This window comes from Phymastichus coffea, unplaced genomic scaffold (genome assembly GCF_024137745.1).
Source record: "Phymastichus coffea isolate CEN01 unplaced genomic scaffold, Cenicafe_Pcof_1.1 PCOF00126, whole genome shotgun sequence".
Lineage (NCBI taxonomy): Eukaryota > Metazoa > Arthropoda > Insecta > Hymenoptera > Eulophidae > Phymastichus > Phymastichus coffea.
The window spans coordinates 199,789-213,356 of NW_026706937.1; positions in this window are offsets into that span (position 1 = coordinate 199,789).

Genomic DNA, 13,568 nt, shown 5'->3' on the forward strand with positions numbered 1-13,568 from the left:
GATTTGATATCTTTGATGTTGTAATCTGACTTAATTTTTTTAAATTGTAGCAGATTATAGGGTTGATGAATCGTCTATATAGCAGTGCTAGCTGCACTTTTTAAGGAATCAAGTTGGGAAATACGAATGATTAGTAAGCGAACGGGAATGTATTGGCATCGCGAAAATGTCAAAGAAATCATGGCATTCACACGGGAGATCAAACAAACCGAAAAGTCATCGCACATCGCGTTTGATCATCTGCAATGCCAACATGAGTCGCGAATCACAAAGAAAAAGCGACCGCTGCAAAGCGAGAACTGCAAGAGCGCATATTCAAACGGCAAGTCACGTATCACTCGCTTCACAAAATTAGGCATGGGCAAAAGGACATAGAGAGAGAGAGAGAGAGAGAGAGAGCGGCGCAATATAATATCAGCGACACCAGGTCTGGAAAAAGGTGCACACGAAGTGCGCATTCGTCGCTGTCTATATGCGCTCGCGTATACACGCGGCGAATAATCAACGAACGTAGGGCGAGAGCGGCGAAGAGAGGAAAAAGGGAAGCACGCCAAGCCTCTTTCTCTCTGGCGTATTATAAAAATCCACAAAATAACCGAGCAGGGCCATTAGCAATGCTCTTTTAACCCTCGACCATTCAACCCCCTCTCGCAAGAGCGAGCTCTGTATCCGTGTGATGCGTGTAAATTTTCCAGCGGCGCGGTGGTCGAGCTCTGCTCGCCAACGAGCGAGACACGGCTGTACATTTTTCGTCGACTACCGCTGCTACTGCTGCCGCTGCTGTACAGTAGCTGCCAGAAATTCAAGCCCTGTCACTCTCGCGACTCGCCCGCTAATGGGATCGATGTACTGGTTTTGCAAGTTATCTTTTTTTTTTCATCCACGCCTCTAACATATTTTTCAGCAAATAATGCTAGTTTTCGGCTTCGACGTATAACACCGGATGGGTCCGTGTAATTTTTTTACTCGCCAAGAAAGCGATTTGGTCGATACTAGCAAAATGCTTGTGTTTAAAAACAGCCGAACGATCGTTCATTCAACAAATTAGTTAACTATTTGCGGTATTCATTGGTGGGTCTCTAAAAATGGGAGTAATAACGTATTCTTTCTTAGCATAGAAGATTTGTCACGATAACGAGTCCAACAATTAAACTCATCTATTTATTTTCTAATGTTCATAATGAACTCGACATAAAAAAAATACTTAAAGCGTAGTTTTGAATTGACATTAAAATGTTACTATAAAAATCATTAAATATTAATGCACATGAATATTCAAAATAAATATGTATCGAAAAATAGAGTATCGGTAAATAGCTCGCATCTATGCGCATACACGGTGCGAAAGGCTGAAAACATTCCGCGAGCGTAAATTTTTAACGGGCAACTGACCATAGCCGAATCTCTCTCTTTCTCTCTCGGTATGCGACTGATCCGAAATTTATGAACGCAACTGTATCTCTGGTCGTCGGTGCGCTGGTTCTGGCCTAACCAACACTTGTATACAGAGACTCGTATGCGCGCGCGTGCAAGTGGCGGCGTCGCGTATACATACGCACATGTATATACTTTCATCCTCTCTTTATCGGGCTGGCCAGCAGCAGCACCAGCAGCAGCCTCCCATCCCCCGCGCACACCATCATCCCGCTTTCCAGTGGTAATCCGACTGGCTAGCCACTCGCGCCAACAAATACCCTCAGCGCGGTTCCGCAGCGCATGGAAATGGCTCTCCAAGCCCCTTCCCCCTCCCGTCATCCCTTCTCCCTCTTTCGTCCAATAGCCACGCACGCTTTTTCACACTGTCCCAAGCAATTTCAGCTTTAAACAATAATATCGGCCGTCCACGCGCTTTTCAGACCCCGTTCCACACCTGTATATATACTTTCGCTCGCCGGGCTTTATTCTTTCGAGCGCCGCACTGCTGCTGCTGCTGCTGCTGCTGCTGCTGCTGATTTTTTGTTTGCATGCGAGCCGGTTAATGAGTTTTGCACTACGGCTGATGATGGTTAACGAAGTATTTTTGTTGGCTGATTGCTGCTGTTTGCCCGTTTCATTTTCATTATTTTTCAGTTTCGAATGCGCTCTCTTCGGCTCTTGATTGGTCTTCATACTTTTTCTAAGTTTACTTCCACGTTGAATGAAATTGAGCTGTGGAATAATGGACTGTGAAATTTCACTACTCTGAAATTCGCAAAGTAAAACTTGTATACGTTGGATCGAGCACATAAAATGAACTTGGAACGTCGAACAAACTACGTAATTAAGAGCGTCAAATATTAGCTATTCGATGAAGTACAAAGCCAAAATAATTAGAGAAACAAATGGTTACTGAAGGTGAAAATTCAGTTCATAGCATGCGATATACTGTTTAACAATCAAAAGAGAAGAAAGAGAGAGAGAAAGGCTGAAGAGCAGCCGGTGGTTCATTCAACCCTCATAAAACATTGGCGCGGCCGCACACACGAGCTTGCATTCTTTCTCCTCATACGCAGCCGCCGCAAAAATCAGCCGCATGCGAGCTCGACTAATTTTTCATCGAGTGCTCTTTCGCAGCAGTCGCGGCAGCAGCAGTCGCCGCCGCTGAAATTCAAATACACGGCCATTTTCGAGAGCACGAGCGCGAGCGAGAGGGAGAAAGAGAGAGAGATAGAGAGAGAGAGAGAGAGAGGACGAGTGAGATAAATGAAACGCGAGCGCGAGCCAGTGGAACCGCGTTGGTGAACCGCGCCCCCGACACCCGGGGTACCGCGAAATGCGGCCGCCACGTCGACGGGAAAATTTTTACCCCTCTCTCGCTCGCAGTGCAGCTGCCACCGCACACGCGATTTTCGATCGATCGCCACACCAACACCATCACCACTACCACGGCTGCGATGCCGCGGATCGCTTTTGGCGTGCTTCCCTCTCTCTCTCTCTCTCTCTCTCTCTCTCTCTCTCTCTCTCTCTCTCTCTCTCTCTCTCTCTCGATGTGCCTGGGTTAGTAGGATGTGTCGCTGCTCTGAGCGTTTTGCGCGTGGTTTAGTGCGTCGATGACCTGCCTGCACGATGCCCTCCAATGGGCGTTTGCTCGCATGAATATTATTGTGACTCGTGTGCGTGGCTGATTTTCACTTTTGCCTCGCGACTCGTGATTGTTGCCAAAACACGGAGCTTTTGGCCCCTTTCCATTACAATAAATACACTTACTCTTTCTTATTTCTTTTTTTCAATCCTATAAGAAACAACAACATTTTAACTTTCAAGATTCGAACTTTTTTCCTTGAGTTCATTTTATTATTAATAATGCATGCTCACGCGTTGGATTTAACCGAATGAAAATGAAGCTGGAGTTACAAACGTAAATCCAAACCCAGTAAATGTAAACGTATCCAACAGAACAGAAAAAATATTTTACTTACTATAACGCTTTTGATTTGAGTCTTCTCCGTCATTAATGTTTCTAGAAAAATATTCAAATAAAGTCTTCTTCGTGGAATAGTTCGTGCGTTGATATCAAATTCAACATCTAGAAACTTAAACTGATAAAAATATGGTCTCTGATACACCGACAAACATGAAATACTAAATGAAAAATTCCTCTCATACGAGTACGTAACAAATGAACAATTACTGTCTGCAATATAGTTGAATTCCTATTTTTTGTTGATACTATTGACTAGCCAAACCACCAAATGCAATGTCTAGGATAGCCCAATCAGCCGAGGGAGAGAGAGAGAGATAGAAACAGTGTCCAATCTATAGAGGCTGAGCGCGCGAGCCATTACATCTCGTGTGTACGCGCGTAGGTCTCGCGACGCGTAAAAGCGCATGTAGCGCGTAAAGTTAAGAGGATTACGCGTAATTTCGTTGACGTCGCGTGGGCGCTACGATGTAACGACAGCGAGACAATTAACGTCAGACGCGAGCACGGTTGCCTAGGTGAACGACTCTGTTCCTATAGTTTTTTTTTTCTTTTTTCGGGCCTTTATTTTCAATTTTCTTTTTCGTTTCATTTTTCATTGCGGCCTCGCTCTCGGCCGAGCTTTTCCACCTTATATTGCCGAGGCAGCCTTTTTGACGTGGCGAGCTTTCAACCTCACGCTTTATTATAATGCTTTTAGTTGTGTGGTCGTGCGCAAAGTTTGCCATGCTGCCGTGTCCTCGCGTCGCCGCTGCTTTTCCCGCGCTACGTGTTGTACAAAGTTATGCTCGGTTGCGTGAGCAACCTTAACGCGATTTATTATTCCGAATGAACGTTCCCCGACGGCGAATTTTCTTGTTCGTTGTACCGCCAACTTGATCTTGATTGTCCTGAAGTCGTCAGGATTCAACATCTTGGTCCGAACGTGTACTTTTCTTTTGGAAATATAGTTTTGCAAAAGTTTTCCAAATCGTGAATCCCGGCTATTAAATTTCGATTGACGATAGCATGTTATCCATCGTTGAGGCTCTCACGCTAAAAGAAAAATGACGACTTAACCAAGAAAATGCAAGTAGCTTCGGATGTGAAGAAACTTCGGTAAAAAGCTTGTATCTTCGTGAAAATTGCGTAGCGAATTCAGTAGTCATGTAGCGTGCACACGGGCGGGTGGGGTAACACGCAGAGGCACGATATTTATCGTGCGTCCGCAAAAAAGGAGTCGCTAACAAAAGAGCGTAAAAATGAAGCGCGAGCGGCGTGTAAAAATCGGCACTACGCGCAGCGCGCCACTATGGATTGGAAATGAGTGATCGATGCTCGCGCGCGAATAAACCCTGTATGGAGAAGAGCGGAGATGGGGATGGCAAACGCATTTTCCAGGCTGTGTGCAGGCCGAGTGTACGTGCATATATGCATACGAGGGCGCGTTCGTTTGTCCAGTGTACACAGACTTGCGCGCAAGCAAGCATCGCCTGCTGACCTGTCACACACGGCTATATCTCGGCCCTCTCTCTCTCTCTCTCCCTCCCTCTCTCTCGTTTTTTGAGGCAGGGCGAATTGCCATGCTTCACCGACTACTACGTGCTGCTCGCGCGACCTTCTATTACTGTTTTTAGAAGCATCATCACTTTATAGCTACGTTCAGATGATCGACTTTTGATAATCAAATATTTTAATTTATATAGAAGGGAAAAAATTTGTAGAATATCATTAATAAGCGATTATCAAACAAATCTCAATATCGTGATTTGACAGAAATATTCTAAATTGAAATAGAATTACTTTGGATCTTTTACTTTAGACGACAATTCGCCACCGGGAATAGCGCTAACACACCTATAACTAGATGGTCTGGCAATTTTCTTAAAATGACACTTTATGATTTACTTCTTGCTTGTCAATTGAGTAATGATGTGATGTTCAAAATTTCTTACATGCATACAAAGACAAATTATAATAATCGACTACCGAAAGATATAATCGCGAAATTAAAAAAAATGATCATCAGTTTGTCTCTGAAACAAATTTTGTCGAACGTCGAAAGCATCAAATAACATCGACAACTTTGAGTCAGCCAAACCATTGAAGATCGCTGTGCTCGCCGACAGAAACGTCGCAGCAGTTCGATTGGATCGGTCGTCACGAGTATCGTCAAACCGATTTTCTGCTTTTCGCGCGAGTCCGCCGGGCTTGCATTAATTAGGCGCCATTTGAAGGCTCGTTAAGTCCGGCTAACGACATAAGTGGAGTCGCGCAGGTCCACGCACGCAGCAGCGTAACGCGCGTATGTAACGCGCGCGACAGTTGCAAAGGCGGTTTGCCAGCGGCGGCCGCGCGCGCGACTCGGCCGACCGGTTAACCCGGCAATTAGCCGATCTAGCCGCTGCGCGCATGTAAATTAACCCGGGGCCGATTCGCCGAGCCGCGCCGGAAACCGAAAAAGAGGAAATTATCCGCGAGCTAAGGCAGATACGCTCTCTCGCGCACACAACGACCGAAGGCCTATCGCCCTCGCGTTAGTTTCGCAAGGATATTCGCCTCCTGCGCCCGCACTTCCGACAAGCATTTAGTCGCGGCTCGCCTTCGCGTCTTCCACATGCTCTGCTTCCAACTGAACGACTGCAGATCGGCCCGGCGTCGCACGACTATTTTCTGCCTCGCGCGGGTTACTTTCGACCGTTCCGATAATCCGGGATGTTGCGCAGGCGCTTTCATTTTTAATCCACTTTCGCTTTCCATACAGTTCATCGATGTACTTTCGTCTTTTGCAAATTATTTAAATATTTCATGATTTTCATGAACATCATTCACTACGATAAGTAGTGATGTTGCTACATTACCAACAATCAAAATAATGAGATATTTCGACATAAACATGATTTGATTTATTTCACGTAACCAGTTTTAAATATCTAAACATGATAAAAATACCTTTTTTATTTCAAGTATTCAATGAAATACCAAGTGCAGAATTTGTAAACATTGAGTTTTAAATAATATAAACGCATTTACGGTAAAGGTCATTATTGTATATGATTCAATCGAATGGTCATTTGATTATATCTGTAAAGATGTGGGACTTTTAAAATATATCTAAAAAAAACATCATCACGACACTTCCCAACTGAAATATGATTAGTGAAATACTGCAAAGTCTAATCTACGAAAATATAGGTAAGAAGATTGACAAAAACTGGTATTATATTTATTAGTATTTGTAATGGTTGTTTAAAGGCTTTCTCTTTAGTACATAACATTATTGTAGATTTAAACATATGCTATTAAACATTCTCAAATTTTAAACTCAAAGTCTGTTATCATACATGGCTTTCCACGATAATTTAATGACTTATCCATATAACCGTAAGAGATTTATAGTGCACGAATAACAAGTAACATTTTGTTCTCAATTTTCACTCGAATTAAAGACTACTCAACAACTTTTCTCTAGAATCCTTAGAAATTAATTGCACAATTTGCTGCTAAAGGAAAATTAAAAACCGAAAGTTGATTGAAACTGCAATCGGCTACCGTCGGCAATAGGTGCACATAATGATCAAACATCGTTTCGGAGCCGCAGGCCCAATTGGAACTCCTCGGAGTGTTATATACGCTCAGTGGCGGCTTCCGGTAGGTGGGAGTGAGAGAGCGAGCGTATATGTAGGTGTGCGGTGTGCGTTTAGCGGCCTCGGCCTGTCCATCTTTAAACCGAAAACCACCGGGCGCCGCACTGGCTCCGGCTAATTGCTCGCGATCGAGCGCGGTAGGTCGATTTTTACGAGTTTGCATGCCCTCGTTTATATACAACCCCTCACCCGCGTGCATACGAGCAATTATATACATCCAATGCATATCTGCTCAGCGTTCAGACAGATAGTGGCAATGCAAGAGGGCGTTGCTTTTGTCTGGCCGCGTGTCTCTTGTCTTTCTTTTACCATTACCGTCTTTCTATGCATCTCATTTACGCATGCATAGTAAATATATTCATTGGATTTCCATCCGCATTTATTTAAGGCATTCGGCTATCGTTGTCGACTGTGTATTAAGTTTACAGACCTATTTTTGAAAAAAAAAAAAAAAAATTATTGCTATTTTTGAAATTCGGTGTTCTATACCAATTTTTATTTAATTTCACGCACGAAAGCACTCCATAAAAGTTGCAATAACCTAAAACATAAAAAGGTTGCAATTTACTTTTCTACTTTGCCGAATGCGTTAAGAGGTAACCCCAATTTCTCAACCACATGTTCGACTCGGACCTTCATCACACGCCAAGCCTACAATTAGCGAAAGACACGTCTTTTTTTTCAAACGTTTGTATCATTGTATTTTCTTGTATCAGAACCGTGCAATTTTCACACATTAGTTCAGAGGATTTTGAGTGCTGTTTAAAATAATAATTAAAAAATTGTCCAGTACCGAAAAGAACTTGATGAAAGTTTTACCGCTGTCGAAATCGAACGCCCAAAAAACTTCGCATTCACGCAAAACACAAAGGAACGGCAAACGATGTCCCGAAAAAAAGGAAAAGAAGAGGAAAGCGAAAAATTGTCTCCTGGGGTATGAGACAGCGGAAGTTCTACGTAACCTCTTATCGGCCGCTTGGAATCTGTACAGTCAGCGCGTCGGCACGCCGCGGGTTTTCTTCTCCTCCGTTGCTTTTACGGAAGAGATAGCTCGGCCTCGGCATGCAGCCGCCACCGTCGCCGCGCAAAAAAACACAAAGATGAGCGAGAAAAGACGACCACACCGACGGATTATCTCTCGATGACGAGTGACCAAGAGGGAGACGCAATCACGAGGCGTACACGAAAAAATCTAGCTGGGAGCTGATGGCTTTTGCGTGTGCGAGACTTGGTTGTCGGCTTCATTCTGTAATGGATTGTGGCAAGTTAATTATTATTGCATAGCTATTAGCGATGTTTCAAGTCTTTGTCTGGAATAATTTTTTATGAAGCACAACTAATTAATGAAAAATTGATACTGATGACAAGGTAAAGCCGTAGGCTTTCACTGTAATCTGGCTGTTGTCATCGATCAATTCGCTACAGTGCAAATTTTCGTTTAAAACGTTGTCCTCGCGTCCCTTGCTAATTATTCCAACGTAAAGTATATATTCGTCAAAGTCGCTCGACTACCATCTGCGCGTTGTTCGCTTTCCTTAATTACAGGGCAAGCACGCGGCATGCCAAACAAAAACAGAAACACTAAATGTAAAAAAAGAGCAAAATAAAAATAAAAGAAGGACATTAAGCGCAGGAAAGGGTAGCACCGAAAAATCCCCATCGGTTAACCTCTGCCTTGTGTGTGTATTCTTAAAACAGACATTAAGCTTCGACAATTTAACGGTGCACGTCCGCAAAATACGGCCTCTCACCCTCCCCTCTTTGATTGCGGTGCGCGACGTGAAAGATTAACGAACACTAAATTAGCAGAAATTGACGAGCTGCACACACGAGCTTACGAACAAAAAGAACCAACTGTAACATTGGAATTGAGCATGGTAATAAGTTAAATGTCTGTATTTAGTGAATACTTTGCTTCAGAAGTTCTATAAATATGATTTACATTAACGAGTGCGATTTTTGTATACGTTAATGAATTAATTTGTATGCTTTTTAAAACTTACAAAATACTCAAGAAGCTTTTCAAACTTATTTGCAAGGAAAAAATACTCAAGAAAATAACTTTCTGATGGAAAGTGCATAGAAGGAAGTTTCTAAAAGATTCGCAATATAATGCCGCCTAAAAGTGCAATCGAATACTGTCGAACGTCAAAGCTTGAAATGCAGCTGTATAGCCAGTTAGAGAAGTGAAACGAATGAGGCACATGCCAACCAAAAAGTCAATAAAAGAAAGAAAGAGAGAGAGAGAGAGAGAGAGTTAACAAGATACCGCGACATTGAAAGGTGTACAAGTGTGCGCATCTGAAGTTAGTGAACCGCCATAGTCTCGTGCACAAAAGTGTTGAGGGGATGTGCACGCGAGCAAGATAAAAAAAAAGAACCCCCGCGCGCGCGAGTTCTCTCGTTTTCGTATGTCTCGTATATGTATATATATATATATATATATATAGATATAGATACAGGCGAGGCAGAGGTTGGCGTCGACTCGTGAAAAATCGCTGGATGTCAGGCTAGTAACGGCGCTTTATCGAACTCTCATTACCACGAGCTCTCTCTCTCGATGTGTGCTCGTATATATAACCTCCTCCCCGGCCCGATACGCCGCTACCGCCGCGCGAATGTGTTTTTCGGCCTCGTGTGGTCGACAGCGCCGGCCGCCACTCCCTCACCCTCTCTCTTTTTCGCTCCCTCTCTCTCTCTCTCTCTCGACTCACCTAACCCTTTTGACCAACACCCACAGCTCGTCGACACACGCCCCCCTCCGCCGTGCTCGCATACATGCGCGTACACACTCATACACTCTCCCGCGCTCTGGAAGCAATAATAAACAAGCGTCGGTCGCTATGGCGACGCGACCGGCAAGCGCGAACAAAACACCCCGACGAGCACAACGCGCGAGCGCAAGAGAGAGAGAGAGAGAGAGAGAGAGAGAGCCGACGAGCTCTGACAAATTGCACGATTTTCGCCGAGAGAGAAAGCTGCATCGCCGCACGAGTGCAACGAGCCACTGCACCCACCGAGCACACAACCAAAGAGTGAAGTCCACTCGATCTCTATCCCCCTGCCCCCATCAAGCTTGTTTACATTTGTTTCGTTTGGCCAGAGAGAATCCTTGTCGGACTTCTTTGACGAAGCTTGCCAAATTAAGATTTCGGCCGCGGGGGTGATTAGTAAACGTAAAGATTTAATAATTGATTTAATTTGTATTGATCTTGCCGAATCAAGTTAATAAAGTTTAAACCAATTTTATTTATAGCGTTGGAATGATGGGCTTTCAATAGTACATATCATAATAATTATTTACGCTGTTTTAACATTACCTTTACTCCATATCGAGTGTACATCTGTAATACAATATAACGTAATTTCAGCTGGATGTAAAGTACACTATTTTATTTTTTATAAAAGTTAAGTATGAGCTTATTCTTTCTAATTCCCATATTTGACACTTAAAATGAATTGATAGGAGTTTCATGAGCTTATTTTTCTTCATTTATTATAACGAAATTGAAAAATCTATCGGGCACACATCAAGTTATCGATTCAACTTTTGAACTAGATATTCTTTGTAAATAATTATATAAACTAATCTATCAAATACGCTATTTGTTCGAAATTTGAAAATACAGTGTACACATTGAACTAGTTTGACTGAAAACAGCTAGAATTAATGAGCTTTAAACGCTAACTCTACAACTGTGCTTGAAACATTAGCGATGAGCATGTTTGAAAAAGTAGGAAACGATAAAAATGTTCAAAAAGCAGCAGTGTCGCCACCTCGCAGTAAAACGTTGAACGTTCATCTCGTTTCCCCTCATCTGGCCTCGATCGCACAAAAACTGCAGTGTGAGAGGGGAAGGACAGCGCTGCCAGCTCCTACCGTTTCAAAACTTCCGATCCGTTCGGTTTAGAAGTTACCATTAAGACGCCACTTGATTTATCGTTTACTCGTTTGTTCAATCGTCAGTTTGTTAACTGGAGGGCATCAATATTTATTAAAACAACCAGACTTTTGTTACAGTGATCTTTTCAATTCGTTTATCAAAAATTTTTGACTGTAGATACTAAAACTCACTGATGTTAATAAAACGCATAGGAAAGATTTACGAAGTATGTTGAAGTCTTTATTTTTACTAAAGAAAATCAAAAAAGATTTTTATATGCAGACTTCAAATAATAATAGAACATACTTTGAAAATCAATCTAGAATAAAATATTCAGCTGTAACTCAAGTCTTTCGCGCGTCATTTTAGTTGCTGCTATCTCCGTGGCGGCACCTCGAAGCTCTTAGTTACGCAAAACCGCAAACTCTCTGTCCCTCATCTCTTTGGCTATATCCTTTATCCTCTGGTAATAACCTTCCGGGAAACGTTCATCCAGGCTTCCTCGCAGTGGCCCGTGTGGAGAATTTTTGGATTTCCTCTCTAATCCTCTCTACGAATTTCGCTATTCGAGAATCAACATGACTTTGATTTCTATCCCGAATGTTATTTGTTTTTCATAGTCAATTTTCTCGTTTCAAAGTTCAAAAAGTTAACCGCAATTAATTCTAAAAATGTATCGGTTTTTTTTTAAATCAAATTGGTTTGTAGGTTTGATCAATAATATTTAGCTTGAAATCTAAAAAAATGCGGGAAATAACTTCAAGGTGGATGACAGTGAGTTTGTATTATAAAAGTCGAAACTGTTATATCAGTCGGAAGTTCACCCTGAAAATGTTATTGTAAGATAAGTTGACTTTACAATGGAACGAGCAGTAATGATCTTAATTAAGTTACAGATACTCAACTTAGATTCGTTGTTGCATTTTGAATATGATTTTATCGATAATAGAATGATGTACGTAGTTCAGTGGATCAAAAAGAAATGCAAGATTAGGTGGAAAACGCACTCAAAGTTGGGCGAAACACGTACGAACACTGCGCCACTGCAGACAAAGTGAAAAGTCAAAAAATGAAAGGCATCTGTAATACTTACAACATAGAAGACCGACGAGACTGATTGGAGGCGCGGCTGCATTAGCACGGAGTAATCTCTGAGGAAAGAGGTCGTGGAGTCGGCTGCGGAGGAGTAACGAGAAGGAGAATGACGGGTGCAGCGCGTTTCCGCGGTGGGCAGGCCAGGCCGCAGCGCCGCCCTCCCGCACTCATGTATACGTATCTGTGCGCGCCACCAACGAAGACTTACTTGTGTCTTGACTCCGCTATATAGGTATACTTATCCGACAACCCCACTCTTGCCGACGGATTCAACCATCTCGTGGCTTTCGCGTATGCTAACGTAAGATTGTGCTCGTTTTTATATACATGCATAAGCAAGCGCAAGCATACGTGTATATATATATATATATATATATATATATATATATATATCTGTGACGCGTATTATATACATGCGCCTTGGCGCAATTTCAAAATTCATTTGCCGTTGGTACGTATTACAACTTTGATTTTCTAAAATTGTAGTCTGCAGTAATAAAGCATTAACGGTTATTGACTTATTTCGAAAAAAATAAATAAATAAATAATGGATTTTTATTTTATAACGTATCGATAGTTTTTGCGTCCATTTCAATATTTTTGAGTATTAAGCAGTCAACCTCAAATGGCATTTGCATTTCATTAAATCGGTATAATAGTGGATATGTATCAATTTTCGTATAACTGCATGGATAAAGTATATGTAAAAATAGTAATGGCTACATTAGCAATGGAAACTTGAAGAATCCAATGAAAATTAAACGTAGACTAATGATTCATAGATTATTTAAATCTAAAAATAGAGTAAAATAATAAAAATGTTGAAAAATAAGAGACTCTGTCTTGTAAGAATTATAATTTTAGATTGCTTAAACGTTGTTTTAAATCGATAAGAAAAGTTACAAGATTCGAAGCGCGCAAATTCACAATTGTTTTCTCGAAATCTGTGAAAAGACGGAATTTGCAATCAGAAAAGAAAGAAAATGACATACCACGCACAAAGTACAAAGTGACACGCCAAACGCAAAAGTGCTGATGAAACGTCAAAGAAAACGCGCGCGTTGGCGATAGATACAAAAGAGAGAAAGCGCGAAAGAGCTTTCATGAGCTTTTCAGATAATTCTTGGATAGAGCCGCAACTGATGGAATGTAGATAGATGCGGGGCTCTCGCTCACACCGCATTTGGTTGTTCGTCTCTTTGCCTCGAATGCAAACGGTCAGCGAGGCGTCCGATCAATGATACATTTCCAGTATTCGCTTCACTCGTTTCGTACTCGTCCAATCGCGCTTTCGCTCGCTCCCGCTCATCTATTCCCCACTTGAACGCAACTATCGGCGTGCACACGCTGCACTGTTAACTCTCTCTTTTCTCTACTTTCGATGACATCAAAAACTCATCTACACGACCTGCCTCTCGTTGGCTGTTTTTCAGCACAAACGTTCTGCTTCCTACGCAGTCTCGTCGAGAGTTTCTTAAATGGAATCTTTAAGCGCTTTATCGAATAAAGTGATTGACTCCCACTAAATCGCCAGTTGTAAACTCCTTCGTTTGAATGAAAAAA